Source organism: Clupea harengus, chromosome 10 (genome assembly GCF_900700415.2).
Source record: "Clupea harengus chromosome 10, Ch_v2.0.2, whole genome shotgun sequence".
Taxonomy (NCBI): Eukaryota; Metazoa; Chordata; class Actinopteri; order Clupeiformes; family Clupeidae; genus Clupea; species Clupea harengus.
Genome location: NC_045161.1, coordinates 20,025,369 through 20,032,705, shown reverse-complemented (window position 1 = coordinate 20,032,705; position 7,337 = coordinate 20,025,369). Strand labels below are relative to the sequence as shown.

Sequence of the window (7,337 nt, the reverse complement as noted above, 5' to 3'; positions counted from 1 at the left end):
AACGGCCTATTTACATGTGATTCCTTTTTTAAATGGCCATCATGGGTATAGGGCGTATTCACCCACGTGACCCCTATCCATAACAACAAGCTTTGGCGGCCATCTTGGGGTCCATGTACGGCATTGTTTTGCTGTGTTTTATTTCGCTCTGACCATCATATTCTGAAGGAGACACAATTTCAGTGCCTTGTAATTATGGTACTGTGCCTCATTGTTGGATGTGGGACTAGGACGGGTAAAGCGCACACACACCGCGAAAAGGTTAGGTTATTTCGCGTCCCGCGTGTGATAACTAACCAGGGGGAACATGTGGATAGACTAACATCTACTCGGCGCAGACAATGGATTTCTGCCATAATTAGAGCGAATCTGACAGCGGAGAAGTTGGAGAATGAACGTGTGTGTGGTAGCTTCAAAAGTTCTTGCTGCTCCTGAGGAACAAGACAACGCTACTACTGGTACCAAAGAAACATGGACAACTTCACATCATCCAGAAAACCAGACTCCATCCAGTTGTACGGAACTCACAGGTACAAGCACTTCTGACAAATCTTCCCAGACATCCGAATTTAACTATCTGTTCAAGGAAAGCAAGATGCAGTCTTTTACTGAGGAGTATTTTTCAAACTGTCTTGACAGTGATGACAAGGTACGATTTTACACAGGCTTGCCAAGTTTTGATACATTGAATACAGTTTTCAATTTTGTTGAAGCCCATGTGTCAAGGAGGACCAAAACCTTAACACCATTTCAAGAGTTTGTGATGGTTCTCATGAAACTGAGGCTCAATGTGCCTCAGCAAGATCTGGCATATCGATTTGATGTCAGTCAGCCTACTGTCTCAAGGATTTTCTGGTCATCGATGATGGTGATGGATGCACGACTCTCACCCCTTCTCAAATGGCCTGAACGAGAGGAGATCATTCGGACAATGCCAGCATGTTTTGAGTACTCATTTGGTAGTAAGGTGACTGTAATAATTGATTGTTTTGAAGTGTTCATCGAGAGGCCTTCCAACCTGCTCGCAAGAGGGCAGACCTTCTCCAACTACAAGCACCACAACACTGTTAAAATCGCTATCACACCACAAGGATCCATCTGTTTTGTGTCTAGGGCATGGGGGGACGTACATCTGACAAGCACCTTACAGCAAACTGCAGTCTGTTGGAAAGACTGAAACCTGGTAACTTAGTCATGGCTGATCGTGGTTTCACAATTTAAGAGAGCCTTGCCCTACGCCAAGTGAAACTGGCCATTCCTACATTCACTCGTGGTAGCAAACAGCTTGACCCAGTTGAAATTGAGCACACAAGAGGAATTGCCAATGTGAGGATACATGTTTAACGTGTGATTGGACAGTTGAAACAGAAGTACAAGATGTTACAGGAAACCTTGGAGATTGATTATGTCAGCCTTACTGGTGGTTCCACAGAACCGATGGTAGACAGAATTATCAGAGTATGTGCTGTGTTAACAAACATGTGCCCATCAGTTGTACCCTTAACTTGAATTGCAGATGTCTCAACCATTACATGATAAGGACACTGTTTTTTATTTGATATACTGTTTTGAATTCATATTCATACTGTACAGATAAGGATAGTAATAAATATACTGTTTTGATTTTATATTCATACTGTACAGATAAGGATAGTAATAAATATACTGTTTTGATATACCGTTTTGATTTTATATTCATACTGTACAGATAAGGATAGTAATACATATACTGTTTTGATTTCATATTCATACTGTACATATAAGGATAGTAATAAATATACTGTTTTTATTTTATATACTGTTTTGAATTCATATTCATACTGTACAGAATAGCGCTAAATCAAGTTTTAGTGCAGATACTACCATACAAATTGTGACAGTGTGAATGTAGCAATGCATCTTGAATTTATTTCCATCTTTATCCAAATGACTTAGATCATTCATTGCCCCAAATAGTGATGGAATGGGGGTGAACGGGTACATGTTGACCCTTCATTTCTGTAGAGTTTTTTGTAGTGCTCAGTCTTCAGGAACAAAACCTCACAACTCCAAGGTATGTGGGGAGGGGGGTACCTGCAGCACTGTATGACTTTATTTAGCCTTGCACTGTAAACAGGGGGAAGGACAGTAAAGGTTACTATGGTAACAAGAATTACAAACAACGACATTATCTCCAGGTTAACCTCAAATGTAAAATACAAAAACTTTCCCAACCACGACGTATTTCCCATCAAACCGTTTTCCCTTGACGCTTTGTACAAAGCCAGAGACGACGTAGTTGTAAGCCTGCAGACTTTTGTACGCCTTGCAACTTTCGTGTGTGTAAAAAATTGTCTCCAGTACTAAGTACGACGCAAGATCCATTGCCTCCACTGGCGGCAGGCGATCTGCGTCTAACGGCTCATCTTGAATCAAAAAAGGATCGATTCCAACCGCTGAAATCTTTCTTTGGTAACGCAGAAGGACATGAGGTTGCAGGCCTCTCGCATAATCAGACAACGGACTATGGGGCGCCGTTTGTAAAATGTTGCACGTTCGAAAATCCTGCTCAGTTTTGCTACATTTAGCATTTTCATATGGAACAAAAAGCACGACAATATTCGAATGTCACTTTTTCAAGCATTTAGAGAGAAATTCATGTAAATTCATGCGATAACTTTTCCAAGGATATTTTTTGGCAGTAACACAAAGTTGTTGAATAATATAAATGTTTAATCTAAATGTAAATGTTAAATATAAATGTAAATGTTAAATGTAAATGTTAAATATAAACGTAAATGTTCAATGTTATATATAAATGTTAAATGTAAATGCTAAATGTAAATGTTAAATGTAAATGTTAAATGTAAATGTAAATGTTAAATGTAAATGTTAAATGTTCAGTGTACATGTCAGATTTGAAGACTGAACCTTACAATATTTACGGTAATTGGCTTTCATAGTTTTCACGTCACGTCAGAATTACCAGCTTGCGGGCAAGAAAATACACTTCACAGCTGTCTACCACTGGAATTTATACTGGAACTGACCATCTTTCATTCAAGATTATTTAATATATCCGCTTTAAAATTGTCTGACATAGGTAGTAAAATGCCAGACAGTTGTTGCTCGGTTGGCTGTTCAAATCGGCGGGGAGACAAGCCCGGCTGTTTCCAGCTGATTGTAGACGTCTTCTGGGTCAACTTTTCTCAGGCGGGCAGTAAACTAGCCTTCATTTTGGAGCTTGCAATAAAAGCATTAACCCTGTTTTGGTCGCCTCATTCATCAGAATAACTACCTAAAACGGGAATAGATCAAGAAATAAAGTCAAGAAACAAAGCATCAACACGATTAAAATGGGATTACCCGGTTTCTGCTCTGAGATTGCGACAAGTACCTAAGCAACTAGGCTAGGCTACTGTATTTTGTCATCCAACTGGTAATACTACAATGCCAGTAGAAAATACTTGGGATGATAATTTCAGTTGTCATTCGCCAGACCAGGTGGTTGTACTTGTGTTAACCAGGAAATTGTGTAAAATGATAAAGAACAGTGTTGGGTAGGCTAAAGGTTGCTAGCTAACAGCATGTAGCTCGCTAGCTATTAAATGGCAATCATCTTTGCTCTGATAATGAAGATGTTTATTAGTTTTCACCTTCCAGACGACATCGTTATTAACCCATCCCCTTCTGAAAATTAAATTACTATCTGTGCTTTTGGTAGGCTTTCAGTTTTTGAGGTGTGTAGGGGGACGGATTTTCTATTAGATATATGTAAATATCTCCAAACTGGAGCTCAGGCAGGGACTTCTACGACGTTACAGAAATACAAATATCAGCGGGTGCAGTAAAGGGATCACAGGTTCCCAAAATGTATTTTTTTTTCTAGATATCTCTGTCTGGCTATTGTGGTATGATCTGTGTTTGATGGCGATCGTAATTGAGTAGGTTGCACTGCTCGACGATGTCCACTATTGGTCGACACATTTTGCCCGCAAGGTATCCCAGGTAGTGTTACTGAAAGCTATGAATAACCGTAAGCATTCTAATGTTCTGTCGTCAAGTCTGACATGTAGACTGAACATTTACATTTAACATTTACATTTAACATTTACATTTAGCATTTGATATTTGTATTTAACATTTACATTTAACACTTATATATAACATCGAACATTTACGTTTATATTTAACATTTACATTTACATTTAACATTTACATTTATGTTTAACATTTACATTTAACATTAACATTTAGATGAAATATTTATATTATTTAACAACTTTGTGTTACTGCCAAAAAATATCCTTGGAAAAGTTATCGCATGAATTTACATGAATTTCTCTCTAAATGCTTGAAAAAGTGACATTCGAATATTGTCGTACTTTTTGTTCCATATGAAAATGCTAAATGTAGCAAAACTGAGCAGGATTTTCGAACGTGCAACATTTTACAAACGGCGCCCCATAGCGGACACGCTAGGTCAACTTCTTCTGACATTTAATAAGTGGCGCCACGCGAGATGCTGACGTCACGTGAATACGCCCTATATAGTCTAGTAGCCAGCCCATAGAGCCCCATTGTGAACCCGGAAATGTTGAGTACACCAAAGTTTTTTTGCAGAAATGTGAAGTATGGGTGCCCAGTATACAGAAACTGCCGGATGCTAATTTGCATATGTTGAGCAATTTGCACAGTTAGCATAATTAGCATTATTAGCTTAATCGTCCAATTTGACCACATATTTTGCACTGTGTGACCAATTTCTACAATATTGGAGTCTTTTTAGAGGTTGTAGAGGATGCTGAATTCAATTCTGGCACTTTCAGACATCAAAATGGTAATTGTATAACAATTTTGGATACATTTAGACAGGTTTTTGATTAATTTCCGATGAAATTTAAGGTTATTTTCATGGTGAACACAATAAACTCACATTTCAGAATCACAAGAGCTCCTACGCTTTTGATGTGAATGTTGATAACCTACATTTGTTTACATTTGTGAGGTACGGTCATGTTTTTTATGCAAATAAGCTGTTGTAAAGCAAGGGAGCATAATCTAGATGGATAACTTGGCATATACGTGAAATGAAGCACCTTCCTTTCATTGCCAAAGATGACCTTCTTTCCGGAAGTCATGTGTGCCGCCATTCAGATGGTGCACTTGCAGTGAGTGCAGATATGTTTGGGGAGCAGACATGCATCAGGCAAGGGAAGGGAGCAGGGGGCATGAAGGGTATTTCAACCAACCCTAAACAGGTTGCAGTTTGCATCCAATCATTTGGCATATGTTCACATCTTTCTCAGTCATTGGATGACATGTACAGTGATAAAGTAGCATCAGAGAAGACTCTGTCCAACAGACACAAAGAGGAGGGTGAAGCACGACGGGAGTTGGATGCTGAGGACCGCTCTAAAATTGTGAGGATGCTGTGGGAAAACACAAATCCGCTCTTGACAGAGAGCACTTTGCTCTACCACATCATAAATGGACAGGTGGCTGATGAAAAGGTGAATGTGCAGGATGCGCTGAAGATTGGCCAGGCTATGTGTAAAAAGTTTTCTTCATCACTTCCGGAGGCATTTAATGCACCCATCTCTCACAAGGTAGTGACTATGAAGTTCCAGAAAAAGGGAATGAAGGTCAGTGGGAAGGTTGTTTGTGACCTTGAGTCATTATTTGCTCGATTGTTGGTGGTGGGAGGCCAGAGAAAAGTGGAGCTCTCTTCTCTCTTCAAATATGAGCTTAGCCCAGTCCCCTTGTCAATCATTAAAGACAATGGATGCCTTCCGAAAGGGCAATATGTCAGTGCTTGTCCAGCCGCTTGGAATTCCAGTTTGCAATCCCCAGCCACCAGATGTTGTCATTGTGGATGCATCTCAGCTCATTTATCACGTGGTTTGGCCATCGTCTGGGACAGTGGCAGATCTTGCAGCCAGCATGGGACATCGGCTTAGTTGTTACAACACCCAAACATTTGTCATCTTTGACAAAAAAAATGTGCAGGTGTCTGCCAAGGACCATGAGAGACAAAGAAGAGCAGGGGAGAGCTCCACAGAGTACAAGCTCTCATTGACTACACCTCTACCTAGTCGAGCACAACAAGCAAAGGCTGAGTGAACTCCTGTGTACTTTCAATGTAGGAAGTAAGATCGTGATGGTCAGTAAAGCTGACAGCATTGACACTCATGATGAGGCTGATATATCAGTTATATCTTACATGTTAGATGTTGTCAGACATGGGGCTTCAACTGTTCGCATTCTTAGTGATGACACAGATGTCTTTGTGATTATGGTTTATTGGTGTTGGAAGGCTGGTATCACAACTAACCTACAGATGGAAAAATGGAATGGCACTGTTCTCAGCATAAATGCAACTGCAAAGAACCTGGGTGACCATTGATGTTCCATTCTGGCCATGCATGCTCTTTCAGGATGTGATACCACCTCATATCCTGTTGGGAAGGGGAAGGTATCTGCACTCAAGGCCATGACAGTTGTACCTGGCAAGCTTCTCCACTGTATTGGAGAGGCAGAAGTCACAGATTTACAGATCACCAAAGCAACAAGGACTTTCTTTCTGACTCTGTACAATCAGAGGAACTCTGTGACCTTGGATGCAGCTCGGTATGACATTTACCGAAAGCGCAAAAGGCCCCCAGCACTGAAAAAACTACCTCCTACAGAGCATAATATGCACCTTCATGGAAGACATGCCCACCTACAGGTGCTCTTATGGAAAGCAGCAGACCAGGCTGATCCACCGGCTGTGGATATCACTTTGTTTGGATGGGACAAGAAGATGGGCCTAAAGGAAGGAGAGGAACTGATTATGCCCACCCAGGATTCAAGTCCAGTTGCTCTTCCGGCTTTGTTAGATGTCGTCAGCTGTGGTTGCAGAGCCGGGTTGAAACCTTGCACATCAGCAAAGTGTAGCTGTGCAGCTGCAGGTCTGGCCTGTACCAGTTATTGTTCCTGCAAAGGCAATGATGGGATATGCTGCAACATACTCACTCAACAGCAAGAACACAAAGAGAATGATGAAGGATCTGGAGAAGATGATGATTTTTTGTGGTGCAGAGGTGAGGCCCTCTTGATTAGTCTTGCGTCTGGCGGGCTGACCCGGGTTGCCCAGACTCAGTTTTAACTTTTGCGTCTGGATGGTGTTTTAACTGGGTCCTCGTTGGATCTTGCGACTTGCGGACCAACCTGGGCAGCCTTTCTGCCTTTCGGGCATGACCCTAGCGACTTAAGGGGCCTGTCTTGTATGGCATGTACAGTATATAGTGTATATTTGTACATAGTTCGTTGATCGCACATGGGGGACATTCAACAGAGTTACATTACATACCTGT

General features: G+C 41.0%; 1 long non-coding RNA gene across 1 annotated transcript; it reads left to right on the top strand.

The window, feature by feature from the left end:
* The first annotated feature begins 7 nt into the window (after positions 1–7).
* Positions 8–1,561, top strand: LOC116222085. Its single transcript, XR_004164454.2, has 2 exons — positions 8–530; positions 1,114–1,561. It is a non-coding gene; the product is annotated as an uncharacterized LOC116222085 (long non-coding RNA).
* Positions 1,562–7,337: the final 5,776 nt, after the last annotated feature.